The sequence below is a fragment of the Rhipicephalus sanguineus genome, chromosome 10 (genome assembly GCF_013339695.2).
Source record: "Rhipicephalus sanguineus isolate Rsan-2018 chromosome 10, BIME_Rsan_1.4, whole genome shotgun sequence".
In the NCBI taxonomy this organism is placed as follows: Eukaryota; Metazoa; Arthropoda; class Arachnida; order Ixodida; family Ixodidae; genus Rhipicephalus; species Rhipicephalus sanguineus.
In genome coordinates this window covers 148,789,267-148,817,017 of record NC_051185.1, presented here as the reverse complement: position 1 = coordinate 148,817,017, position 27,751 = coordinate 148,789,267, and the positions used below count along the sequence as shown (strand labels likewise).

The following is a 27,751-nucleotide window of genomic DNA, read 5'->3' as shown; positions in this document are numbered from 1 at the left end:
CGCTGACCGGTGGAACCGTTAGCTCATGAAAAGACTGGTCTTTAGTGCAGGGAAGTACTGAATGGGGTGTTCTTCTTCAAACGTTAGTCGCCGATGTTTGATCCTTTGTACCTACGGCGGCGTCGGCAGGGTCGTCAAAGGCCGCGATGCACCCCGAACCAGCTGTAGACTGCAAGACGCACCGGCTGAAACCAAGGAAACTGACCATTCCCACGGGCAAAACTGCTTGTGGACAAGCCGTATGAGAGAACCCCAACAGGTTGTCACTCTCGCTCAGTTGAGGACCCTCTCCTAATTAAAAAGGGACGCGGTCAATATATTTTTAGGGTGGAGTTTCTAACAATGAAACGTGCATGATTGGACCCATGTAGAGGTCTCTTTTCCCCCAGGACGAGAATGAGGGGACACGGAGGTCGATTTAAGCGCAGGATTTCGCCTTGCTAAGCAGTCTAGTTGCTGACCAACATGGTGTAGAAGGAGATCAAGAAGTATCCCTTAAGTGGTTGTGGCTCCGTATCGGCTGGCCACCTAAACTTAGCCATTCGTCTAGTTGTGACGCGAAATTAACGTCTGTAACGTAGGCATCGGTACTTGAATCTCGAGTAAGTTCAACCTGCCCGAGATCGGCTTCAAGCACTAGCCTACCGGAAACACCAGCGCTGCAACACCGCCGACATCGCAGTTGTGCCAGAACTCTCTCTGACTTCTTGCATCCGATCGTCGTGGACTCAACGCTGCCGGTCATCACAGGTATCCCTTCACCTGTTTATACCTTCGGACTTTCTCATCTGTAGTTTTATTGTTGGTTAGTTTTGTGTAGTTTGTAATACTTCTCTCTTGTAAGCTGATTTATTGATTTTATATGTATTTTGTTAGTTGGTATTAAGTGTTGTACTAGATTCCTCGTGCTGCAATATCACTAGAGTTTTGTTTTTCCCCACACACGTCTCTGATCTCTTCACTGTCTCTGCTTACGTACGGAACGACCTAACCTGCTGCCATTCCCGTCGCCGACTTCGCGCTGGCGACGCTAGAGTGGCAGCTTGTAACACATACATACCGTTTTTGTACCGTGGTTACATTGTGTTACTTCATCAGGAGCCGTTGGTCGCGGTGTCCCCGGCTTTGGTGGTGCTATTGTCCAAACTTATTTCTTGCTTTAACCAGAATTTGAGGTTGACATACCAATTTCTTTATTTGGGTACAAATAATTGAAAAGTACCATCGAATTATTACAAGTAAGCGATGTACTTGATTTATTCACAAAAATAAGCCAGTATAAATCTTAAAAAATGGCAGCCGTTCTACACGCAAACCCCCCCCCCGAAAAAAATTCCTGGGTACGGCCCTGAATCCCAGTACCTTTCGCATGCTAAGCGAGCGCTCTACCATCTGAGCTACACCCCCGATGAAGAATCGAAGCATATGCTCGCATCCTGATCGGTAGTCACGCGAGAGTGTTGGTGGAGAAAGAGGGCAGCCGACGAGGGTGGGGACCAGTTTTGTCGTGACGCGGCTCCTTATTACGCCCATTGTTTCATTCCATCAATAAAGCAAAATGTTACACGCCTCAGAGAAGAAAAAAAAAAGAACATTTGGAGGTGCTGGGTATCAATCCCAGTACCTCTCGCATGCTAAGCGAGCGCTCTACCATCTGAGCTACACCCCCGATGAAGAATCGAAGCATATGCTCGCATCCTGATCGGTAGTTACGCGAGAGTGTTGGTGGAGAAAGAGGGCAGCCGACGAGGGTGGGGACCGGTTTTGTCGTGACGCGGCTCCTTATTACGCCCATTGTTTCATTCCATCAATCAAGCAAAATGTTACTCGCCTCAGAGAAGAAAAAAAAAAGAACATTTGGAGGTGCTGGGTATCAATCCCAGTACCTTTCGCATGCTAAGCGAGCGCTCTACCATCTGAGCTACGCCCCCGATGAAGAATCGAAGCATATGCTCGCATCCTGATCGGTAGTTACGCGAGAGTGTTGGTGGAGAAAGAGGGCAGCCGACGAGGGTGGGGACCAGTTTTGTCGTGACGCGGCTCCTTATTACGCCCATTGTTTCATTCCATCAATCAAGCAAAATGTTACTCGCCTCAGAGAAGAAAAAAAAAGAACATTTGGAGGTGCTGGGTATCAATCCCAGTACCTCTCGCATGCTAAGCGAGCGCTCTACCATCTGAGCTACACCCCCGATGAAGAATCGAAGCATATGCTCGCATCCTGATCGGTAGTTACGCGAGAGTGTTGGTGGAGAAAGAGGGCAGCCGACGAGGGTGGGGACCGGTTTTGTCGTGACGCGGCTCCTTATTACGCCCATTGTTTCATTCCATCAATCAAGCAAAATGTTACTCGCCTCAGAGAAGAAAAAAAAAAGAACATTTGGAGGTGCTGGGTATCAATCCCAGTACCTTTCGCATGCTAAGCGAGCGCTCTACCGTCTGGGCTACACCCCCGATGAAGAATCGAAGCATATGCTCGCATCCTGATCGGTAGTTACGCGAGAGTGTTGGTGGAGAAAGAGGGCAGCCGACGAGGGTGGGGACCAGTTTTGTCGTGACGCGGCTCCTTATTACGCCCATTGTTTCATTCCATCAATCAAGCAAAATGTTACTCGCCTCAGAGAAGAAAAAAAAAAGAACATTTGGAGGTGCTGGGTATCGATCCCAGTACCTCTCGCATGCTAAGCGAGCGCTCTACCATCTGAGCTACACCCCCGATGAAGAATCGAAGCATATGCTCGCATCCTGATCGGTAGTTACGCGAGAGTGTTGGTGGAGAAAGAGGGCAGCCGACGAGGGTGGGGACCAGTTTTGTCGTGACGCGGCTCCTTATTACGCCCATTGTTTCATTCCATCAATCAAGCAAAATGTTACTCGCCTCAGAGAAGAAAAAAAAAGAACATTTGGAGGTGCTGGGTATCGATCCCAGTACCTCTCGCATGCTAAGCGAGCGCTCTACCATCTGAGCTACACCCCCGATGAAGAATCGAAGCATATGCTCGCATCCTGCATCGGTAGTTACGCGAGAGTGTTGGTGGAGAAAGAGGGCAGCCGACGAGGGTGGGGACCAGTTTTGTCGTGACGCGGCTCCTTATTACGCCCATTGTTTCATTCCATCAATCAAGCAAAATGTTACTCGCCTCAGAGAAGAAAAAAAAAAGAACATTTGGAGGTGCTGGGTATCGATCCCAGTACCTCTCGCATGCTAAGCGAGCGCTCTACCATCTGAGCTACACCCCCGATGAAGAATCGAAGCATATGCTCGCATCCTGATTGGTAGTTACGCGAGAGTGTTGGTGGAGAAAGAGGGCAGCCGACGAGGGTGGGGACCGGTTTTGTCGTGACGCGGCTCCTTATTACGCCCATTGTTTCATTCCATCAATCAAGCAAAATGTTACTCGCCTCAGAGAAGAAAAAAAAAAGAACATTTGGAGGTGCTGGGTATCGATCCCAGTACCTCTCGCATGCTAAGCGAGCGCTCTACCATCTGAGCTACACCCCCGATGAAGAATCGAAGCATATGCTCGCATCCTGATTGGTAGTTACGCGAGAGTGTTGGTGGAGAAAGAGGGCAGCCGACGAGGGTGGGGACCGGTTTTGTCGTGACGCGGCTCCTTATTTCGCCCATTGTTTCATTCCATCAATCAAGCAAAATGTTACTCGCCTCAGAGAAGAAAAAAAAAAAGAACATTTGGAGGTGCTGGGTATCGATCCCAGTACCTCTCGCATGCTAAGCGAGCGCTCTACCATCTGAGCTACACCCCTTTTTTTTTTTTTCTTTATTGCCTGTCTTTGGCCCACATAAACAATATACATATTTACAGATATTTACACAAAACAATCAAGAACATTGTTAAAAAACGACCGCTCAAATGTTGTGGCCGCACATGCGTTAAAATGTTTTCATCGTCGATAATAATTCGACGCGTGGCAACCACTCTGGAGTAAATTCCTGCAACTTTTGTTCCTCCACAAAATTCCTTATGCTTTCTTTGAAGTACTGGGTAGGCGATCGTGCATCTACATCAACGTGACTGAATGCCATTCTGGATTTCCAGATGCTATGAAGAGCCATAAGCATTATCATGTCGAATGGGGTACCGTCGTCACTTTGTATTGGCAAATAGCGAATCCCATGTGCATCAAGGGGAAACTCTTTTTTGATTGTGCGCTGGAGCACATCCCAAAGAAAGACAGCATCCCAACAGTCCAGGAATACAAGCTCAATTGTCTCCTCCTTTCTGCATATTATGCAATGCGTGCCCCAAGGAACATAAAACCCCTTTTCAGCCATCCATGATTTGACAGTCAGCGTACCGGTGTGTAATTTAAAAAAGAAATTCTTAACACCTGGCGGTATTAGCATCGCCTTGACGCGCTTTAGTACAGTGTGCCCATGGCCTACATTGTAAAGGGACCGATATAAAGGCACTGGTAGAAACACATCACATAGGTCCTTGTACAGTTTTTTACGCTTGACTTCACTCAAGTACTCAAGTGAAAACCGCGCTGACAAAAGCCTACAGGAAAGCACAACTTCGCGAAGAAAACCATAAACACCACCGGGCATGCTGCCGGTGGAGACAACCATGTTAGGCAAGTGTTGCCCCAGGCGCAGTTGACAGACAGTTCGCAGGAATGGGTTGCTAACGTCCCGAAAGAAATAAAACCGACTGACTACCTGTCTTAAAAACAAATGCGACAAGCCCAGTCCTCCATTTCGCACTCGAAGAAATAAATTGGTTCGACTTGATCTTTCCCAAGACGAAGCCCACACGAACACTGCGAACACACGGTGAAATCTTTGGATGTTTACCCTTGAACAATGTAAGACTTGTAGGGTATACCAAATTTTACTCATTAAGAAGATGTTGCAAATTGTGGCTTTAGAAAACATAGACCAATTCCAGCCATTCCACTTATTTACTCTGTCCCGCAGTTTATCCACTTCGCTCCTCCAGTGCGAATCGCTGTCTTTGTAGCACTCGAGGGGGGCACCCAAGTATTTCACCGGTGTCGTAACAAAACTCATGCTGGCAAAACTGTCTGGAGTTTCTGGCCAGTCACCGTGCCAAAAGCCCAGGCATTTGCCCCAGTTTACCGCGCTGCCGCTCGCAGCACAGAAGCTTTTAACACATTTGACAGCTTGTGTTATGCTGTCTGAATCAGCGCAAAAAATGGCAATATCGTCCGCATAAGCCAACAGCCGGACTTCAACCTCATGCAGCTTAAACCCGCGAACACAGTCATTCTCTATGACATTCAAACAAAAAGACTCTATGTACAACAGAACAATAGTGGTGAGAGAGGGCAACCTTGACGGACCGAACGCTTGACAGGGATGCGCTCCCCCACCGCCTTGTTAACGATTAGCCGCGTTGAGCAGTCTTGGTACGCCATGGCAACCCCCTCTCTAATTATTTTACCTAAATTCACATGTTCTAAAATGCACAGAAGAATTTCATGAGGCACCCTGTCGAAAGCCTTCTCCAGGTCGATTTGGAGCATTGCCACTCGTGCTCCAATAGCGTCGCAGCATTCGAGGATACTCCGTGCTGCGTGTATATTAGTGAAGATAGTTCGGCCTTTAATGCCGCACGTCTGGTGCGGCCCCACGAGCTCCGTAATGACTGTTTGCAACCTCTTAGCTAGGATTTTCATAAATATCTTATAATCTCCATTAGTGAGGCAGATTGGGCGGTAAGAAGTTACTCTGCGCAGGGCAACGGGGTCTTCCGATTTCGGTATAAGAACAGTGTGGGAAAAGAAAAGGACGGGGGTAACACTTTCAGCTCGAATGCCTCATTGTATACGTCGGTTAGGACTGGTGATATTGCTAAATTGAAACATTTATAAAAGGCGGAAGTCAGACCATCAGGGCCAGGGGACTTCCCTGGATGCGTACTTTCAATAGCACTTTTTACTTCCTCTTCTGAAATGGGTTCCTCCAATATTTCTTTCGTATTGTTGTCTAGCTTTGGCATCAGCGTTAAAAACTCTTTTTTAAAACGGTCGACGTCGACTGAGCAGGCGGTGAATAAGCCATTGAAGTGCTCAAAGAAAGCGCGCTCAATATCGTCTGCTGCATCGCTGACTTTACCATCGTGTTCAATTTCTGTTATCTGATTACGTCGCGCGTGCCACTTTTCTGAGCCCAACGCCCTTTTTGACGGTGCTTCTCCCATTATCAGTCTCTGGCCCTTGCCCGCACCATAGCACCACGGTATCTTTCGATATCGAACTGTTCTATTTTGCGTTTCAATGCGCGAATATCGTCAATAAACATGCCGGGCATCCTACATTCTTCACTGATCAATTTTTCCAGGTTTCTGCGCATCTGCTTTTCTTCTGCTCCTTTTTCTCTGCTTATAGCACTCGAGCGCTCCAAAGCCTTCATTTTAACCGCCTGCTTGAAGTTCTCCCATTTTTCTCTGAACGTCTTCTTACCCACCACTTTCATTTCTTCAACTTCCGTCATTACTTCTGCCATAAACTTTTCATCGCTCAGCAGGTTCGAATTTAATTTCCATAGTTGCCACTCGAAGCCCCTTTTCCTTTCTTTCGTGCTAGCTACTAGAAAGCTCACCAAGCAGTGATCACTAAATGAAACGGCGCTAACACGGTATTCCTTGCAAAATGGCACCAATCAAGGCTCACGTACGCCCTATCTAGTCGGGCGTGGCTGGCTGCCTGAAAGTGGGTGTACTGCTTAGTCCTCCCACCACCGAGACATTCGGCCACATCCTCCAAGCCATGGTCACTTATTATATCGCTTAGTACAACGGTACTTGCATCCTTGTACTGTCGAGCACTAGTTTTGTCATTGGCTGAAAGAACGCAGTTGAAGTCGCCAATAATAATAAGGAGCCGGTTACACTGGGTATACTGTTTTAGCTGTTCAAAAATACGCGTCTTCATCGGCAACTGTCGGTGCGTACAAACAAATTACACGCCATTCCAAAGACGAAAGCAAGAGATCACACACAATGAGCCGACCAGACGGACATGACGTTACGGCTTCTATTTTAGCACCCAGACTCTGTCGGACGAAGAGAACACAGCCGGAAGAAGTTCCTACGGCATGGCTAACTATAGCAGAGTACCGCGACAAGAATTGGCGCACCATGCCCCCAGCATCCTCGTCGCCATCGACTTTAGTCTCCTGCACTGCCAGAATGTCAAGATCGAGGTCGCTTACTAGTCGGTACAGTTGACATTGCTTTCTCCTTGAGGCAAGGCCACGCACATTTAGAGTGGCCACACGGATTGAATTTTCTATATGCATCATTTTAAGGCTGTGAAGAACCCAGGGGCATGGCGCTTACCTCACAGCTGCACTTCCTTCCTGAACGCCTTGCCCCAGTACAGTCCTCACGGTGGCAAAGGCGGCGTTTCCGCCGTCTTGCGCTCCGTTGGAATGTTCGGCCGTGGCCGAAGGAGAGCTCGCCGCGCGGGAGTCGTTTTGGCGGGTGGCTCGTCCGTCGCGGCCGCACTGGGCCCCTTCTCGTTTTTCCCTGCGTCGTGGGGACGCTTGCCCGTCGCGCTGGCACTGTCGCTGTCCATCACAGTCATCGGTTCTGGCTCGGAGGAGGTCTCAGCGGTTCCGCCTGGAAAAGGTGTCGCCGGTGCTGCTAGCATCAACCTTTTCACTCCTTCCTTCTACACCTTCGTGTGGAAGCCCGGCTTCGGGCTTACCGTGGTGCTTCACGCAGGCCCTCTTCTTGTGAGCTTGAAGACCCATCTTGGACAGCCGAGTTTGAGCTCACTCCTGCTGTTTCCTCTGAGTCTGCCTCGTCCATGAGGTGCTCCAGTACGTCGTTTGCCTGGCTGGTCCGGTAACGCTGGCGTACGTCCTTGCGCAATCCGCGTCTTCGTGGCCGAAGCGGCGACAACGATTGCAGCGTGGTACTCGGCAGTCTCGACGTATGTGCCCAGTACTCTTGCACCGTAGGCACAACGGAGCACGGCCCGGAACAACAACAAGAGTCAACTCTCCGGCAATCTTGAGCTGGTGCGGAATGTCATCGACCTTGACGTCGGAGTGCAACTTCAACCCCACAGACCGTGTCGTCGAGCCCTTTTCAGTGACGCCTTGCGCTCTCCACTTCTCCCGCGTCACCTCCAATACTTTCCCGTAGGGAGTCAAGGCCACACGCACGTCTTCATCGGTCACGCCGTGCAACAACCAATGTAGCTTCAAGCGAACCTCGCGGTTATTTGGGTCGATGAGCAAACATGGGCGATCCTTTACCTTCACGTCGACGGCGGAGAGCAATTTCCGAGCAGCGTCAGCACTCGTCATTGTCACGGCCCACACGTGGTTCATTTGATACGCCCCCAACGCCAAAACGTCGGCGAGCGCACCAAGCTTGGCCAGAGTGTCCCGGTAATCTTCGACGCGGTAGGGGCCGGGCTCTTGGGTCGCCATGCATAAAAACTGTGTTCGTAACGATGCGTCCGGAAGGCAGATTGGGCAGAATCACCTGATAATCCTCAGAACTAGGAACAAAAACCCTGTTACCGCGGCCCACTACGGGCGCTGAACCCGCTCCGTCGGAGCCAAACATCCCGCGACCGTTTCGCTCGAAAACCGGAAGTGGAATGATCTGAGCTACACCCCCGATTGCAGAATCGAAGCATAATGCTCGCATCCTGATTGGTAGTTACGCGAGAGTGTTGGTGGAGAAAGAGGGCAGCCGACGAGGGTGGGGACCGGTTTTGTCGTGACGCGGCTCCTTATTACGCCCATTGTTTCATTCCATCAATCAAGCAAAATGTTACTCGCCCTCAGAGAGAAAAAAAAAAAGAACATTGGAGGTGGGTATCAATCCCAGTACCTCTCGCATGCTAAGCGAGCGCTCTACCATCTGAGCTACACCCCCGATGAAGAATCGAAGCATATGCTCGCATCCTGATCGGTAGTTACGCGAGAGTGTTGGTGAGAAGAAAGAGGGCAGCCGACGGGGTGGGGACCGGTTTTGTCGTGACGCGGCTCCTTATTACGCCCATTGTTTCATTCCATCAATAAAGCAAAATGTTACTCGCCTCAGAGAAGAAAAAAAAAAAAGAAACATTGGAGGTGCTGGGTATCAATCCCAGTACCTCTCGCATGCTAAGCGAGCGCTCTACCGTCTGGGCTACCCCCGATGAAGAATCGAAGCATATGCTCGCACTGATTGGTAGTTACGCGAGAGTGTTGGTAGAGAAAGAGGGCAGCCGACGAGGGGGGGACCGGTTTTGTCGTGACGCGGCTCCTTATTACGCCCATTGTTTCATTCCATCAATCAAGCAAAAATGTTACTCGCCTCAGAGAAGAAAAAAAAAAAAGAACATTTGGAGGTGCTGGGTATCAATCCCAGGACCTTTCGCATGCTAAGCGAGCGCTCTACCATCTGAGCTACACCCCCGATGAAGAATCGAAGCATATGCTCGCATCCTGATCGGTAGTCACGCGAGAGTGTTGGTGGAGAAAGAGGGCAGCCGACGAGGGTGGGGACCAGTTTTGGTCGTGACGCGGCTCCTTATTACGCCCATTGTTTCATTCCATCAATCAAGCAAAATGTTTACTCGCCTCAGAGAAGAAAAAAAAAAGAACATTTGGAGGTGCTGGGTATCAATCCCAGTACCTTTCGCATGCTAAGCGAGCGCTCTACATCTGAGCTACGCCCCCGATGAAGAATCGAAGCATATGCTCGCATCCTGATCGGTAGTTACGCGAGAGTGTTGGTGGAGAAAGAGGGCAGCCGACGAGGGTGGGGACCAGTTTTTGTCGTGACGCGGCTCCTTATTACGCCCATTGTTTCATTCCATCAATCAAGCAAAATGTTACTCGCCTCAGAGAAGAAAAAAAAAAAGAACATTTGGAGGTGCTTGGGTATCAATCCCAGTACCTCTCGCATGCTAAGCGAGCGCTCTACCTCTGAGCTACACCCCCGATGAAGAATCGAAGCATATGCTCGCATCCTGATCGGTAGTTACGCGAGAGTGTTGGTGGAGGAAAGAGGGCAGCCGACGAGGGTGGGGACCGGTTTTGTCGTGACGCGGCTCCTTATTACGCCCATTGTTTTCATTCCATCAATCAAGCAAAATGTTACTCGCCTCAGAGAAGAAAAAAAAAAGAACATTGGAGGTGCTGGGTATCAATCCCAGTACCTTTCGCATGCTAAGCGAGCGCTCTACCGTCTGGGCTACACCCCGATGAAGAATCGAAGCATATGCTCGCATCCTGATCGGTAGTTTACGCGAGAGTGTTGGTGGAGAAAGAGGGCAGCCGACGAGGGTGGGGGACCAGTTTTGTCGTGACGCGGCTCCTATTACGCCCATTTTCATTCCATCAATCAAGCAAAATGTACTCGCCTCAGAGAAAAAAAAAAAAAGAACATTTGGAGGTGCTGGGTATCGATCCCAGTACCTCTCGCATGCTAAGCGAGCGCTCTACCATCTGGCACCCCCGATGAAGAATCGAAGCATATGATCGCATCTGATCGGTAGTTACGCGAGTGTTGGTGGGGAAAGAGGGCAGCCGACGAGGGTGGGGACCAGTTTTGTCGTGACGCGGCTCCTTATTACGCCCATTGTTTCATTCCATCAATCAAGCAAAATGTTACTCGCCTCAGAGAAGAAAAAAAAAAGAACATTTGGAGGTGCTGGGTATCGATCCCAGTACCTCTCGCATGCTAAGCGAGCGCTCTACCATCTGAGCTACACCCCCGATGAAGAATCGAAGCATATGCTCGCATCCTGATCGGTAGTTACGCGAGAGTTGTGTGGAGAAAGAGGGCAGCCGACGAGGGTGGGGACCAGTTTTGTCGTGACGCGGCTCCTTATTACGCCCATTGTTTTCATTCCATCAATCAAGCAAATGTTACTCGCCTCAGAGAAGAAAAAAAAAAGAACATTTGGAGGTGCTGGGTATCGATCCCAGTACCTCTCGCATGCTCGCGAGCGCTCTACCATCTGAGCTACACCCCCGATGAAGAATCGAAGCATATGCTCGCATCCTGATTGGTAGTTACGCGAGAGTGTTGGTGGAGAAAGAGGGCAGCCGACGAGGGTGGGGACCGGTTTTGTCGTGACGCGGCTCCTTATTACGCCCATTGTTTCATTCCATCAATCAAGCAAAATGTTACTCGCCTCAGAGAAGAAAAAAAAAAGAACATTTCGGAGGTGCTGGGTATCGATCCCAGTACCTCTCGCATGCTAAGCGAGCGCTCTACCATCTGAGCTACACCCCGATGAAGAATCGAAGCATATGCTCGCATCCTGATTGGTAGTTACGCGAGAGTGTTGGTGGAGAAAGAGGGCAGCCGACGAGGGTTGGACGACCGGTTTTGTCTTGCACGCGCGTCCTTCGTTAGGCGCATTGTTTGATTACCTCAATAAAATAAGTACTCGCCACATGACAATGCAAAAAGAAAAAATAATAGTGGAGGTGCTGGCTATCGATCCCAGTACCTCTCGCATGCTAAGCGAGCGCTCTACCATCTGAGCTACACCCCCCCCTTTTTTTTTTCTTTATTGCCTGTCTTTGGCCCACATAAACAATATACATATTTACAGATATTTACACAAAACAATCAAAGAACATCGTTAAAAAACGACCGCTCAAATGTTGTGGCCGCACATGCGTTAAAATGTTTAATCGTCGATAATAATTCGACGCGTGGCCAACCACTCTGGAGTAAATTCCTGCAACTTTTGTTCCTCCACAAAATTCCTTATGCTTTCTTTGAAGTACTGTGTAGGCGATCGTGCATCTACATCAACGTGACTGAATGCCATTCTGGATTTCCAGATGCTATGAAGAGCCATAAGCATTATCATGTCGAATGGGGTACCGTCGTCACTTTGTATTGGCAAATAGCGGATCCCATGTGCATCAAGGGGAAAACTCTTTTTTGATTGTGCGCTGGAGCACATCCCAAAGAAAGACAGCATCCCAACAGTCCAGGAATACATGCTCAATTGTCTCCTCCTTTCTGCATATTATGCAATGCGTGCCCCAAGGAACATAAAACCCCTTTTCAGCCATCCATGATTTGACAGTCAGCGTACCGGTGTGTAATTTAAAAAAGAAATTCTTAACACCTGGCGGTATTAGCATCGCCTTGACGCGCTTTAGTACAGTGTGCCCATGGCCTACATTGTAAAGGGACCGATATAAAGGCACTGGTAGAAACACATCACATAGGTCCTTGTACAGTTTTTTACGCTTGACTTCACTCAAGTACTCAAGTGAAAACCGCGCTGACAAAAGCCTACAGGAAAGCACAACTTCGCGAAGAAAACCATAAACACCACCGGGCATGCTGCCGGTTGAGACAACCATGTTAGGGCAAGTGTTGCCCCAGGCGAAGTTGACAGACAGTGCGCAGGAATGGGTTGCTAACGTCCCGAAAGAAATAAAACCGACTGACTACCTGTCTCAAAAACAAATGCGACAAGCCCAGTCTTCCATTTCGCACTCGAAGAAATAAATTGGTTCGACTTGATCTTTCCCAAGACGAAGCCCACACGAACACTGCGAACACACGGTGAAATCTTTGGATGTTTACCCTCGAACAATGTAAGACTTGTAGGGTATACCAAATTTTACTCATTAAGAAGATGTTGCAAATTGTGGCTTTAGAAAACATAGACCAATTCCAGCCATTCCACTTATTTACTCTGTCCCGCAGTTTATCCACTTCGCTCCTCCAGTGCGAATCGCTGTCTTTGTAGCACTCGAGGGGGGCACCCAAGTATTTCACCGGTGTCGTAACAAAACTCATGCTGGCAAAACTGTCTGGGGTTTCTGGCCAGTCACCGTGCCAAAAGCCCAGGCATTTGCCCCAGTTTACCGCGCTGCCGCTCGCAGCACAGAAGCTTTTAACACTATTTGACAGCTTGTGTTATGCTGTCTGAATCAGCGCAAAAGATGGCAATATCGTCCGCATAAGCCAACAGCCGGACTTCAACCTCATGCAGCTTAAACCCGCGAACACAGTCATTCTCTATGACATTCAAACAAAAAGACTCTATGTACAGACAGAACAACAGTGGCGAGAGAGGGCAACCTTGACGGACCGAACGCTTGACATGGGATGCGCTGCCCCCACCGCCTTGTTAACGATCAGCCGCGTTGAGCAGTCTCGGTACGCCATGGCAACTCCCTCTCTAATTATTTTACCTAAGTTCACATGTTCTAAAATGCACAGAAGAATTTCATGAGGCACCCTGTCGAAAGCTTTCTCCAGGTCGATTTGGAGCATTGCCACTCGTGCTCCAATAGCGTCGCAGCATTCGAGGATACTCCGTGCTGCGTGTATATTAGTGAAGATAGTTCGGCCTTTAATGCCACACGTCTGGTGCGGCCCCACGAGCTCCGTAATGACTGTTTGCAACCTCTTAGCTAGGATTTTCATAAATATCTTATAATCTCCATTAGTGAGGCAGATTGGGGCGGTAAGAAGTTACTCTGCGCAATGCAACAGGGTCTTCCGATTTCGGTATAAGAACAGTGTGGGAGGAATGAAAAGGACGGGGGTAATACTTTCAGCTCGAATGCCTCATTGTATACGTCGGTTAGGACTGGTGATATTGCTAAATTGAAACATTTATAAAGGCGGAAGTCAGACCATCAGGGCCAGGGGACTTCCCGGATGCATACTTTCAATAGCACTTTTTACTTCCTCTTCTGAAATGGTTCCTCCAATATTTCTTTCGTATTGTTGTCTAGCTTTGGCATCAGCGTTAAAAACTCTTTCTTAAAACGGTCGACGTCGACTGAGCAGGCGGCGAATAAGCCATTGAAGTGCTCAAAGAAAGCGCGCTCGATAACATCTGCGACATCGCTGACTTTACCCTCGTGTTCAATTTCTGTTATCTGATTACGTCGCGCATGCCACTTTTCTGAGCCCAACGCCCTTTTTGACGGTGCTTCTGCCGTTATCAGTCGCTCGGCTCTTGCCCGCACCATAGCACCGCGGTATCTTTCGACACCGAACCGCTCAATTTTACTTTTCAATGCGCGAATATCGTCAATAAACATGCCGGGCATCCTACATTCTTCGCTGATCAATTTTTCCAGGTTTCTGCGCATCTGCTTTTCTTCTGCTCCTTTTTCTCTGCTTATAGCACTCGAGCGCTCCAAAGCCTTCATTTTAACCGCCTGCTTGAAGTTCTCCCATTTTTCTCTGAACGTCTTCTTACCCACCACTTTCATTTCTTCAACTTCCGTCATTACTTCTGCCATGAACTTTTCATCGCTCAGCAGGTTCGAATTCAATTTCCATAGTTGCCACTCGAAGCCCCTTTTCCTTTCTTTCGTGCTAGCTACTAGAAAGCTCACCAAGCAGTGATCACTAAATGAAACGGCGCTAACACGGTATTCCTTGCAAAATGGCACCAAATCAAGGCTCACGTACGCCCTATCTAGTCGGGCGTGGCTGGCTGCCTGAAAGTGGGTGTACTGCTTAGTCCTCCCACCACCGAGACATTCAGCCACATCCTCCAAGCCATGGTCACTTATTATATCGCTTAGTACAACGGTACTTGCATCCTTGTACTGTCGAGCGCTAGTTTTGTCATTGGCTGAAAGAACGCAGTTGAAGTCGCCAATAATGATAAGGAGCCGGTTACACTGGGTATACTGTTTTAGCTGTTCAAAAAATACGCGTCTTTCATCGGCAACAGTCGGTGCGTACAAACAAATTACACGCCATTCCAAAGACGAAAGCAAGAGATCACACACAATGAGCCGACCAGACGGACATGACGTTACGGCTTCTATTTTAGCACCCAGACTCTGTCGGACGAAAAGAACACAGCCGGAAGAAGTTCCTACGGCATGGCTAACTATAGCAGAGTACCGCGACAAGAATTGGCGCACCATGCCCCCAGTTTCCTCGTCGCCATCGACTTTAGTCTCCTGCACTGCCAGAATGTCAAGATCGAGGTCGCTTACTAGTCGGTACAGTTGACATTGCTTTCTCCTTGAGGCAAGGCCACGCACATTTAGAGTGGCCACACGGATTGAACTTTTCTATTTGCATCATTTTAAGGCTGTGAAGAACCAGGGGCATGGCGCTTACCTCACAAGCTGCACTTCCTTCCTGAACGCCTTGCCCCAGTACAGTCCTCACGGTGGCAAAGGCGGCGTTTCCGCCGTCTTGCGCTCCGTTGGAATGTTCGGCCGTGGCCGAAGGAGAGCTCGCCGCGCGGGAGTCGTTTTGGCGGGTGGCTCGTCCGTCGCGGCCGCACTGGGCCCCTTCTCGTTTTTCCCTGCGTCGTGGGGACGCTTGCCCGTCGCGCTGGCACTGTCGCTGTCGATCACAGTCATCGGTTCTGGCTCGGAGGGGTCTCAGCGGTTCCGCTGGAAAAGGTGTCGCCGGTGCTGCTCGCATCAACCTTTTCACTCCTTCCTTCTACACCTTCGTGTGGAAGCCCGGCTTCGGGCTTACGTGGTGCTTCACGCAGGCCATCTTCTTGTGAGCTTGACGCCCATCTTGGACAGCCGAGTTTGGGCTCACTCCTGCTGTTTCCTCTGAGTCTGCCTCGTCCATGAGGTGCTCCAGTACGTCGTTTGCCTGGGCTGGTCCGGTAACGCTGGCGTATGTCCTTGCGCAATCCGCGTCTTCGTGGCCGAAGCGGCGACAACGATTGCAGCGTGGTACTCGGCAGTCTCGACGTATGTGCCCAGTACTCTTGCACCGTAGGCACAACGGAGCACGGCCCGGAACAACAACAAGAGTCAACTCTCCGGCAATCTTGAGCTGGTGCGGAATGTCATCGACCTTGACGTCGGAATGTGCAACTTCAACCCCACAGACCGTGTCGTCGAGCCCTTTTCAGTGACGCCTTGCGCTCTCCACTTCTCCCGCGTCACCTCCAATACTTTCCCGTAGGGAGTCAAGGCCACACGCACGTCTTCATCGGTCACGCCGTGCAGCAACCAATGAAGCTTCAAGCGAACCTCGCGGTTATTTGGGTCAATGAGCAAACATGGGCGATCCTTTACCTTCACGTCGACGGCGGAGAGCAATTTCCGAGCAGCGTCAGCACTCGTCATTGTCACGGCCCACACGTGGTTCATTTGATACGCCCCCAACGCCAAAACGTCGGCGAGCGCACCAAGCTTGGCCAGAGTGTCCCGGTAATCTTCGACGCGGTAGGGCCGGGCTCTTGGGTCGCCATGCATAAAAACTGTGTTCGTAACGATGCGTCCGGAAGGCAGATTGGGCAGAATCACCTGATAATCCTCAGAACTAGGAACAAAAACCCTGTTACCGCGGCCCACTCGGGCCGCTGAACCCGCTCCGTCGGAGCCAAACATCCCGCGACCGTTTCGCTCGAAAACCGGAAGTGGAATGATCTGAGCTACACCCCCGATGAAGAATCGAAGCATATGCTCGCATCCTGATTGGTAGTTACGCGAGAGTGTTGGTGGAGAAAGAGGGCAGCCGACGAGGGTGGGGACCGGTTTTGTCGTGACGCGGCTCCTTATTACGCCCATTGTTTCATTCCATCAATCAAGCAAAATGTTATTCGCCTCAGAGAAGAAAAAAAAAAGAACATTGGAGGTGCTGGGTATCAATCCCAGTACCTCTCGCATGCTAAGCGAGCGCTCCTACCATCTGAGCTACACCCCCGATGAAGAATCGAAGCATATGCGCGCATCCTGATCGGTAGTTACGCGAGAGTGTTGGTGGAGGAAAGAGGGCAGCCGACGAGGGTGGGGACCGGTTTTGTCGTGACGCGGCTCCTTATTACGCCCATTGTTTCATTCCATCAATCAAGCAAAATGTTACTACTCGCCTCAGAGAAGAAAAAAAAAGACATTTGGAGGTGCTGGTATCAATCCCAGTACCTCTCGCATGCTAAGCGAGCGCTCTACCGTCTGGGCTACACCCCCGATGAAGAATCGAAGCATATGCTCGCATTCCTGATTGGTAGTTACGCGAGAGTGTTGGTAGAGAAAGAGGGCAGCCGACGAGGGTGGGGACCGGTTTTGTCGTGACGCGGCTCCTTATTACGCCATTGTTTTCATCCATCAATCAAGCAAAATGTTACTCGCCTCAGAGAAGAAAAAAAAAAGAACATTTGGAGGTGCTGGTATCAATCCCAGTACCTTTCGCATGCTAAGCGAGCGCTCTACCCATCTGAGCTACACCCCCGATGAAGAATCGAAGCATATGCTCGCACCTGATCGGTAGTCACGCGAGAGTGTTGGTGGAGAAAGAGGGCAGCCGACGAGGGTGGGGACCAGTTTTGTCGTGACGACGGTCCTTATTACGCCCATTGTTCATTCCATCAATCAAGCAAAATGTTACTCGCCTCAGAGAAGAAAAAAAACAGAAACATTTGGAGGTGCTGGGTATCAATCCCAGTACCTTTTGTTATGATCGGCCTGCCTGGCTTGGTGCCGCTTTGACGCATGAGACGTTGCGGCTAGGACTACCCTGATTTCTTCCGGGTCAGCGGTTCCAGAGATGCACCAAGAGCGGCGACAACACGAAGGTCGTTCGTGTAATATTCTCAGGTTGTCTGCGCCCCTCGTAAAACCCTTTGGGCACGCCTGACCGACTGACAGTTTAGGAAGAGTTGTTGGCCGTCGAGGCGCTTGCTTTGTCAAGGTGCCCCAAAGGACCCAGCGACTGGGAACCGTCTGCGATGCATTTCCCACGTTCTCCGTGGCGCCTTGTTGCCGCTGTTTCCACAATTCGTGGTCTGCCTCGCGCATAACCATCATTGCAACAGACTACGAAATTGACTTCCACGAAAGACTCAACGTCTTCGTGCTGTGCCGTGTGTGCGCGGTGGGCAGTGTTTTTCCCTCGCCATGGGACGAACTGGATGTGCCTCTTTCTCCTTTCGTGGGTTGGGAAGGAGGCGACGTTTCACCTTCCCCTTTTGGGGGCGGAGGTGAAGATGGAAATTTTCATTGGACTGTCCTGGCCTCCATTGTTTTTTCCTACAGGGAACCCTGGGAAGACCAGGACATAAAATGCGAGCGCCGATGCGCTCCCGACGAGCTCTCACAAGTTCTCTCAAGCTCTCACGAGCTCCGAGAGCTTCCATGATGCTAACCCCATCATGTAGCAACACGCTACTGTAAATAAACGTTACTGTTAACAGCTCTGGGCTCCTCTCCTCGACATCTCCCCGGGACTCTGGCTGGCTCCGGTCCTCTGGGCAGACCCCCGATTACATCAACTGGATGGCAGCGGTGGGATGCTGCTGACAACTGGAACACATCAACATGGTTAGCAGCAACGGGATGACCCATGCTTGACTCGGGCCTCAACGATATGGTGAGTGCGTGGCTTTCTTTGAGTTTGCCAGGTTTTAGCTTTTGAAGTTTTCTAAATCTGTGTGTAATCTTCTGTGCGTATAGGCTTCGTTGTACCGCTACCATACGTCACAGCTATTCACCATTTTAGTTTTCATGTTCTAAAACTGGCAGTGTTTTACCGTGCGTCTAGGCTTCGCTTGTTCGCTACCTAACGTCACGGCGGGTAGAAAGTTCTCACTCGTGAAGACCATGGAGTTGGTAAAGAAGCTAGAGAGACCAGACCTCTTACTACTGTGTGAAGAGCTGGGAATTAAGGTTGGGAGAGAAGAGAGAGAGTCACAGCTGATTAAGGCTATTCAGGAATGCGGGGCGGAGGATGATGAATTGAGGAGTGCTGGGAGGAAGTTGAGAAGAACAAAAGATGGGCTGAAGAAGACAGGATAAATGAGAAAAGGCGATTGGCTTTAGCACTTTATCAGGCATCAAGTAACCCGAATAACGGGATAGCACCCTCAGAGAAGAAAAAGAAAGGCAGTCCTGCTAAGTCCACGTCTACAGTGAGCCACTCAGAAGATCGAAAGAAAGAAAAGGCGTTTAAGGCTAGGAAGCCGGTTGTATGCCACCGTTGCAAAGAGCTAGGTCACATCGCAATCGGCTGCCGCAAGCCTAGGAATGCTCTCTGTTTTCGGGACAGCAGCGACAATGATCTGGAACCATTGAAACCCCCCATTCAGGAATTAGTTGAGGAAAACGTACCGCGGTACTCTGCCGCAACGTTTGATAGTGTACATCCGTACTCTTTGACAAATGAGGTGACCACAGGGGAACGCCCGTGTGCATGGCAAGTAGTTGAAAATGTAAGTGTGTGTTTGCCATTAGCCCACGTTGAGAGTGGGGGACCGTTCAGACTGCTCGCCACGAAAACTTTGGTGTCCCAAAACCTGCCCGAGCATTATCCCTCTCAGAATGATGTGGATATGCTGTCGAAAGGCCTTTGTTTTGGTGACGAATCGGCGGCAGCTATGACGATCCGATAGCCTGTGAGTCTGCTCATGAGGTTCCGGAAGCAGAAAGCGCAGACTGTAAAAGTTCAGATGATGAGGCGCTTAGCTTACCACGAGAGGAAGAAGCGCTTAGATTAGCGCGAGGTGATGACTCTCATCAAGGAGAGACATCTGATGGCGAGCCGGCTGGTTTAGCAAGTGTCGATTGTAGCGTTGTTTCTGAAGTGCAGACAGCTAGAAATAACGCCGAGGATAAACCAGTTGAGCCGCCTGGAGTTTTGAGCAATTTACTTCCGAGTATTATTGCCGAGTCGGGGAGCGTTCCGTGCCGCCCCGAAAGAAAAAGGCGCCAACGAAAACTTCGGGGAAAGGGGAAAGGTCCAAGTTGCCTCGAGCGGAGACTGGAAACCCCGAAAAAGTTCTCTAAAAGTCAAAAGTTGCGGGTCTCGCACAAATCGAGATTAAGCATAAAGCGTGTCGCGAGGGCCAAGAAATGAGACGCCGAAGTGGTCGCCTGGTTTCTTCATCGTTGGTGAAGGCTAAACGGTGGAGCAAGGCGAGGTGGTGCGTACGCGACTGTAACGACAAAGGTCCTCCCCCAAGTTTGCGAGAGGGTGACCGCTGTTCGGGGAGGCCCACAATGAGGAAGCTTAAGCGTCCGGGTGTCTCTTTGTCGAAGTTCGGGGCCCGCGGAACAAAGGTCACCGCCACTGTGTGCTTCGGACAGGTTGGCTTTTTGTCCCTCCGTCGCGATCTGGCCCATCGACAACTGTGGTATGCGCGTCCCCCCAGAGCACGGCTGAAAGGGTGCCGCATGAATTTACGCAGTGTCACGAAGGATACTAAGAATTTGTCTTGTATCCAGTTTTATTGTTTTGTTTAGTTGTCTAACGTTTGCATGTCTGCCGATGAGCAAGGACTGTGTCGATATTTGAAAGTTTTATTTTCCTCCTCATCTTAACTGCAGACATTGAGACATTTGCTAAACTGCTTGTTTTCTTACATTTTGCAAAAGCTAGCACCCGAGTAGAGGGTCTTGCGCTGATTTTAACAGAGAAGTAGGCTGAAGGTAAAAGCCTCTGTTTAAACCTTCTGTTCTTGCAGTGAAGTGTAGGTTTTGTTTCTCTGTTTGTTTTATGTTTTACGCGCAAGTTATCTTACCAGAGAAGTAGGCTGAAGGTAAAAAGCCTCTGTTTAAACCTTATGTTTTTGCAGTGTAGGGTAGGTTTTTTGCTTTGTTGATTTATTTCATCCGCATAATGTTCGGACAGTGTAAGGCTACCAAGAATTTCTCTTGTATCCAGTTTTGAATTGTTTTGCTTTTAATGTTCGCGTGTCTGCAGATGAGCAAGGAATATGTCGATTTTTGTAACTTTTATTTTCTTCCTCATGATAACTGCAGACATTAAGATACTTGTTGAACTGAGTGTTTGCTTACATTTAGCGAAACCTAACACCCGAGTAGAGGGTTTTGCGCAAGTTGATTTTAACAGAGAAGTAGGTTGAGGGTAAAAGCCTCTGTATAAACCTTGTGTAAATTGCAGCACACTTGTTAGTATGCGCATCAGTGTAGTGTAGGTTTTTTGTTTCTCTGTTTGTTTTATTTTCATACGCGCAAGTTTGATTTTGAGTTTTACTTATACTGTGAGAGGCGTAATTCATTAACTACCTCCTTTCGTTTTGTTTCGCCTGTAGCACCTGCGTGCCTTGAACGCTGTGAATCTCTCTGGGAAATGATACAAAACGTTAGGTTGTTGATTTGCTTCGCACGTAGTAGGTCTGAGTTTGTTATGGCTTCGTTATCTGATTCTTGATTTTCACTAGTGAGCGCACCAATTGTAAATTTCTAGGGAGTTTTACCAAAACTGTAACCTGGCATTTCTCGAGGTCAGTTGAGTGCTCTATGTTTGTTGTGCCTCGGGTCTTGCGTGGTTCGTTTCTGGCGTTTGCTGGCCATGGCTCAGGTCCAGAGATTGGTGCAGCCTGCGTCAACGTCTACAAGGGAGCAGATCTACGGTCTCTGCGGAGTGCTTTGGTGCTGCAACCCCTTCGAGACCTCCTGTGACGGTGGACGGGCTGTTATGATCGGCCTGCCTGGCTTGGTGCCGCTTTGACGCATGAGACGTTGCGGCTAGGACTACCCTGATTTCTTCCGGGTCAGCGGTTCCAGAGATGCACCAAGAGCGGCGACAACACGAAGGTCGTTCGTGTAATATTCTCAGGTTGTCTGCGCCCCTCGTAAAACCCTTTGGGCACGCCTGACCGACTGACAGTTTAGGAAGAGTTGTTGGCCGTCGAGGCGGCTTGCTTTGTCAAGGTGCCCCGGACAAAGGACCCAGCGACTGGGAACCGTCCTGCGGATGCATTTCCCACGTTCTCCGTGGCGCCTTGTTGCCGCTGTTTCCACAATTCGTGGTCTGCCTCGCGCATAACCATCATTGCAACAGACTACGAAATTGACTTCCACGAAAGACTCAACGTCTTCGTGCTGTGCCGTGTGTGCGCGGTGGGCAGTGTTTTTCCCTCGCCATGGGACGAACTGGATGTGCCTCTTTCTCCTTTCGTGGGTTGGGAAGGAGGCGACGTTTCACCTTCCCCTTTTGGGGGCGGAGGTGAAGATGGAAATTTTCATTGGACTGTCCTGGCCTCCATTGTTTTTTCCTACAGGGAACCCTGGGAAGACCAGGACATAAAATGCGAGCGCCGATGCGCTCCCGACGAGCTCTCACAAGTTCTCTCAAGCTCTCACGAGCTCCGAGAGCTTCCATGATGCTAACCCCATCATGTAGCAACACGCTACCTGTAAATAAACGTTACTGTTAACAGCTCTGGGCTCCTCTCCTCGACATCTCCCCGGGACTCTGGCTGGCTCCGGTCCTCTGGGCAGACCCCCGATTACATCACTTTCGCATGCTAAGCGAGCGCTCTACCGTCTGGGCTACATTTTTTTTTCTTTATTCAGAACGAGGTACATCGTGTACACACACAAAAAAAAAACCAGGTGTAGTTTGACAAGAAGTATTTAACAATGCATTAAAACCGCCAATCACACTTTGTTTGGCTTAAATTGTTTAAAAGCGCTTTAGTGCTACAAGTTCATTCAGTACAGGGAGCCATTCCGGCTGTTCTTCTCGTGCATTGTATGCATCTCTTATGTAAGCTATGCTTTCAATGAAGTATTCTCTGACAGAACGGGCATTCTCGTCAACATGCCGAAATGCCATGCATGATTTCCAAATAGCGTGCATACTTAACAGCATAAACATGTCATACGGTATGCCACTGTCACTGTGAACCGGTAGGAAACGGATTCCATGGGGTGTCAAAGGTAAGTCTTTTTTTAAAGTTCGTTGTAGGATGTCCCAATGAAACGTAGCATCCAAACAGTCCAAAAAAATGTGATCGACACTCTCTGGTTTGCGGCATAGGAGACAATTAACAGACCACGGAACAAATAAGCCCCTTTCCTGCAGCCATGGTTTTACGGGAAGTGTACCACGTGTAGCTGAAAAAAAAAGGTCTTTGCTGATGGCCGTACCACCATTCTTTTAACCCTTTTAAGAACGTCTTTTCCCTGGCCTTTTTCATACATCGCACGATACATCGGCACAGGCAGCATTACATCGATAAGGTCTTATATAATTGTCTTTTGTCACCACACCAAGGTACTGCAAAGAAAAACGTACTTTTAGTATGTTAAATGCCGAAACAGCTTCGTTGAGATAACCATGAATGCCGCTACGCCCAGCGCAACAAGTGGATACAACAAATTCGGGTAGATAACAACATAATCTAACTTGTAGCATGGTACGTAAGAAAGGATGGCTCTGATCTCGCAGAAACATAAACCTGGAAACAATCTGCCTTAGAAATAAGTGGGCTAATCCCAGCCCACCCGCTTTCACTGACCGAAAAAGATTTGTACGGCTCGTGCGTTCCCACTTGGAGGCCCAAACAAAAGTGGCAAAAACTCTGTGTATCTTCTGTACATTTGAACGGTTCATGCACAGCACCTGAAGTACATACCAAATTTTTGCTGCTAAGAATAAGTTGCAAACTGTTGACCTCGCGAATATTGATAGGTTTTTTCCTCCCTTGTTCGCTTTCTCCCTTAATTTTTCTGTCTCATCGTTCCAGTATTCACTGGGATCATTATATTTCTGCAGTGGCACACCGAGGTACTTCGTCGGCACGGAGCTCACTTAACCTTTTCGAAAAATTCAGGGCTTTTCGTCCCAGGTACCATGCCAAAAACCTGCACTCTTATCCCAGTTTAAGGCACTGCCTGACCACTTGCAGTACTTGTCTGCTACACTGACTGCTTCACTAATGCTCCCTCTGTCTTTACAAAAAACAGCGATGTCATCTGCGTAGGACAGTACTTTGACCTCAGCCGTCATTAGCCTAAAACCATGTATCTTGTCGCTATTGATTATGCTCAAACAAAAGGGCTCCAAGTAGATAGCAAATAACAAGGGGGAAATTGGGCAACCCTGACGGGCGCTCCTTGCAATTTGAAAGTTTGCAGTGACTTCCTTGTTAATTACGATGCTAGCAAAACATTCCGATACGACATCTTCACCCCTTCTAAAATAACGTCTCCTACATTTACATGTTTCAATATTGAAAAAAGTACATCATGCATAACACGGTCAAAAGCCTTTTCCAGGTCTAGTTGCAACATTGCTACTTGGCTGTACCATGCATCGCAACACTCAAGGATGCTCCTCGTAGTGTGGATATTGGTTCCTATTGTTCGGCCCTTAATTCCGCATGTTTGGTGCGGTCCTACGATTAACCGTATTACGCTTTGCAGTCTCTTGGCGAGTACCTTCATAAAAACCTTATAATCAGTGTTAGTGAGGCTTATTGACGATAAGCACTCACTGACAAGAGCTTCACTGGATCTTCACTTTTGGGTATGAGTACAATATGTGACCTTCGAAAGGACGGCGGCATTTCCTTTACCTCGTAAGCCTCCGCTACGAGGCGTAACAGGAGCTCCGACAGCTCATCTTTGAATGCTTTGTAAAAAGCTGTGCCTAGTCCATCCGGGCCGGGCGTTTTCCCTTCACTTAATTCATTAATGGCCCTTTCAATTTCCCCAACTGATATTGGCTCTTCGAGGCGGGCGGTGGTTTCCTTATCTAGTGTCGGCATTATTGACAAAACTCACTGTCCAAGGCTGCTTCTCTGTTACCGCTGCACCCAAGAAGTCCTTTATAATAATCCAAAAACGCGCTTTCTATCATCTGTTTGTCCGTGGTAGTCACTCCTCCGTATTTAATCTGTTTTATTTCCTTACGCGAGGCGTAGCGCTTTTCTTCGCTCAGCGAGCGTTTCGTCGGTGTTTCCCCCAGCCAAAGGTGTTCTGCGCGTGCACGTATGACTGCTCCTCTGTATTTTTCAGTGTCTATTATCTCGAGCTGGTTCTTGACCTCTCTTATCTCTTTAGTTAAAGTGCCTGGTCGCGTGCTTTCGACTGACAACAAGAATTCTAGCTGACCTTGTAGTTCTTTTTGCTTTCTTTTTTCATTGTAGCGTAACATGGAAGACCTTTCAATTGCAGCAATTTTAACTTCTTCCTTGAACTGTTCCCATGCAGCGACCATTCGTCCCGACTCAGACGAGCGCACTTTTTCAATAAGTATTTTCACCTTATCCACAAATACTTCATCACTAAGTAATTTATTGTTCAGTTTCCACAGTTTCCAAGAAAAGGTTGATCTTTTCTTCTTCACTCCCAGAGAAAAATTACGGCACTGTGATCACTGAAAGCTACTGGTTTGTGCTCGTAACTGTTGCATAGCGGCACGAGTACATCTGATACGTATGCTCTATCTAAACGGGAGTGGCAATCGCGCTGGAAATGCGTAAACCTAGCGCCACTTCCAATTTGCAATACGTTTCCTACATCTTCAAAACCCCCCTCTTGCATAAGCGCTGACAGCAACAAAGCACTTTGATCACGAACGGATAGTTTTTTGCTTCTATCTTCTCTGAAGCACACGCAATTAAAATCCCCCAGAATATCATGTTTCTATCAGATTTTAAATACCGTTCGACACTTGCAAAAAAGGATAACCGCTCAGGTATACTATTCGGTGCATATACGCAAATGATGCGCCATTTTTTACCAAAACCGTCAAAATCGCACAAAACGAGACGGCCGTCATCGCTAGCATGAACATACTCTTCAACAAATCCTAAAGAGTTTCCGCAGAAAAAGAGCACACCCTCCAGAGGTGCCAACAGAATGACATATGCAAACATTATAGCGGGACCGAAAAGGTTCGACCATGCGGTCCGTTTGTTCTTGACTTTCGACCTTCGTTTCCTGTACCGCTATGATATCGAGGTCGTCCTCTAGGAAAAGACGACTAACCTGATATTGCTTTCGCTTAGATCGAAGTCCGCGCACATTTAAAGTTGCGATACGCAACGTAGTTATGGGCTGTGAAGGCCTCGGGCAAGATACGGACCGCATGGTTCTTACCTCGCCGATTGACACATCCCTGGCTTCCACCGTTGAAGTTGTGGATAGACACGTACAATGCGTGCACTTTCCACATGCGTCACATAATGATGAAGCCATATTTGCTATGTCCTTGAGCGCCTATGGATTTAGGTCCCTCGTTGACTGTCTTCCCCCGTGGCTACGAGGGTGGCTTCGGCGGCGGACGTGTGCCCGCAGCGATGTTCGGCTTGAACCTCAAGCTGGGTCGCCTGAGCGTTGCCGCTTTCGTTGCCGGCTCACCTCCTGTTGTCCTCTCTGGTTCTGCGTCCTCGTTGCTCACATCTTCAAGCGTTCGCTTTGCGCTTGTCCCCGCTCTTGTGACGTCCATATCTTCAGGTTGTCCAGTCGACGACCCAATACTTTGCTTATTTTCGTTGTCGCTTTCGTCCCGCGGTATAGAGCTCACGCTGTTGGTCTGTTGATCCGTTTGTTCAGCCTGAGCCGCTTCGCTTCCTTCGTCTTTCGGGCCCTTAGAAAGGGGCGTGAATACGGGACCCCGATTTCTGCTTTCCGCTGCTTCTTCTGCATCAGCTTGGTCCATTATGTGCTCCGTGAGATGGTCGCCAGCCACAGGCCCGGCCACACTGGCGTATGTTTGGGCACACTCGCTGTCTTCGTGACCATAGCGTCTGCACCGACCACACCGGGGTATGCGACAGTCCCGGCGTATATGTCCCGTTCGTCGACATCGTAAGCAAAGCGGTGCCCGTCCTGGCACAACCAAAAGCGTTGTTATACCGCCCACTCGGAGCTGGTGTGGTAGGTCTTCGACTGTCAAGCCCGCTTTTAATTGCAGGGTGACAGTCCTGGTCGAGGTTCCTTTATCGGCGATACCTTGGACGCGCCAACGTTCCTTTGATACTTCTGCCACTCTTCCATAATTTACGAGTGCGGTGCGCACATCTTCATCCGGTACATTATGCAGGAGCCAATAAAGCTTTAGCCGGACATCCTGCTTGTTCGGGTCGATAACGAGGCAGCGCCTTTCCTTTATCTTTACGTCACCAAGTGCTAGCATCTTTTTCTTGGCTTGCGCTGTACTGAAAGTCACGGCCCAGACGTGGTTCATCTGGAAAGCGCCTAAGGCGAGTACCTCAGGCAACATACCCAGACTAACCAAAGTGTCACGGACGTCCTTCAACACGATACGGCCTTGCCTTAATATCTCCGTGTAGAAAAACAGTATTCATAACACACGCACCTGTAGGCAACTGCGGCAAAACGACTTCGTAATCCTGTTCATCTTCGGCGACAATCCTGTTTCCGCGACCCATCTGGGCCGCTGTATCCGCCCCTACGGAGCGCATGATGCACACGTCCGTACACAGCAGTGGCCGGAAATGGAATCCCCGTCTGGGCTACACCCCCGATGAAGAATCGAAGCATATGCTCGCATCCTGATCGGTAGTTACGCGAGAGCGTTGGTGGAGAAAGAGGGCAGCCGACGAGGGTGGGGACCAGTTTTGTCGTGACGCGGCTCCTTATTACGCCCATTGTTTCATTCCATCAATCAAGCAAAATGTTACTCGCCTCAGAGAAGAAAAAAAAAGAACATTTGGAGGTGCTGGTATCGATCCAGTACCTCTCGCATGCTAAGCGAGCGCTCTACCATCTGAGCTACACCCCCGATGAAGAATCGAAGCATATGCTCGCATCCTGATCGGTAGTTACGCGAGAGTGTTGGTGGAGAAAGAGGGCAGCCGACGAGGGTGGGGACCAGTTTTGTCGTGACGCGGCTCCTTATTACGCCCATTGTTTCATTCCATCAATCAAGCAAAATGTTACTCGCCTCAGAGAAGAAAAAAAAAGAACATTTGGAGGTGCTGGGTATCGATCCCAGGTACCTCTCGCATGCTAAGCGAGCGCTCTACCATCTGAGCTACACCCCCGATGAAGAATCGAAGCATATGCTCGCATCCTGATCGGTAGTTACGCGAGAGTGTTGGTGGAGAAAGAGGG

The 27,751-nt window shown here is 49.3% G+C and overlaps 12 non-coding genes across 12 annotated transcripts; all 12 read right to left on the bottom strand.

Moving 5' to 3' along the window:
- Positions 1–1,596: 1,596 nt before the first annotated feature.
- Positions 1,597–1,669, bottom strand: Trnaa-agc (transfer RNA alanine (anticodon AGC)). The gene has a single exon. It is a non-coding gene; the product is annotated as a tRNA-Ala (tRNA).
- A 450-nt stretch (positions 1,670–2,119) lies between these two features.
- On the bottom strand, positions 2,120–2,192 carry Trnaa-agc (transfer RNA alanine (anticodon AGC)). Its single transcript has one exon. It is a non-coding gene; the product is annotated as a tRNA-Ala (tRNA).
- Positions 2,193–2,643: 451 nt separating this feature from the next.
- Trnaa-agc (transfer RNA alanine (anticodon AGC)) lies at positions 2,644–2,716 on the bottom strand. Its single transcript has one exon. It is a non-coding gene; the product is annotated as a tRNA-Ala (tRNA).
- Positions 2,717–2,904: 188 nt separating this feature from the next.
- On the bottom strand, positions 2,905–2,977 carry Trnaa-agc (transfer RNA alanine (anticodon AGC)). The gene has a single exon. It is a non-coding gene; the product is annotated as a tRNA-Ala (tRNA).
- Positions 2,978–3,167: 190 nt separating this feature from the next.
- On the bottom strand, positions 3,168–3,240 carry Trnaa-agc (transfer RNA alanine (anticodon AGC)). The gene has a single exon. It is a non-coding gene; the product is annotated as a tRNA-Ala (tRNA).
- Positions 3,241–3,429: 189 nt separating this feature from the next.
- On the bottom strand, positions 3,430–3,502 carry Trnaa-agc (transfer RNA alanine (anticodon AGC)). The gene has a single exon. It is a non-coding gene; the product is annotated as a tRNA-Ala (tRNA).
- A 190-nt stretch (positions 3,503–3,692) lies between these two features.
- On the bottom strand, positions 3,693–3,765 carry Trnaa-agc (transfer RNA alanine (anticodon AGC)). The gene has a single exon. It is a non-coding gene; the product is annotated as a tRNA-Ala (tRNA).
- Positions 3,766–9,334: 5,569 nt separating this feature from the next.
- On the bottom strand, positions 9,335–9,407 carry Trnaa-agc (transfer RNA alanine (anticodon AGC)). The gene has a single exon. It is a non-coding gene; the product is annotated as a tRNA-Ala (tRNA).
- Positions 9,408–10,638: 1,231 nt separating this feature from the next.
- On the bottom strand, positions 10,639–10,711 carry Trnaa-agc (transfer RNA alanine (anticodon AGC)). Its single transcript has one exon. It is a non-coding gene; the product is annotated as a tRNA-Ala (tRNA).
- A 449-nt stretch (positions 10,712–11,160) lies between these two features.
- Trnaa-agc (transfer RNA alanine (anticodon AGC)) lies at positions 11,161–11,234 on the bottom strand. The gene has a single exon. It is a non-coding gene; the product is annotated as a tRNA-Ala (tRNA).
- Positions 11,235–11,426: 192 nt separating this feature from the next.
- On the bottom strand, positions 11,427–11,499 carry Trnaa-agc (transfer RNA alanine (anticodon AGC)). Its single transcript has one exon. It is a non-coding gene; the product is annotated as a tRNA-Ala (tRNA).
- Positions 11,500–27,607: 16,108 nt separating this feature from the next.
- Trnaa-agc (transfer RNA alanine (anticodon AGC)) lies at positions 27,608–27,681 on the bottom strand. Its single transcript has one exon. It is a non-coding gene; the product is annotated as a tRNA-Ala (tRNA).
- Positions 27,682–27,751: the final 70 nt, after the last annotated feature.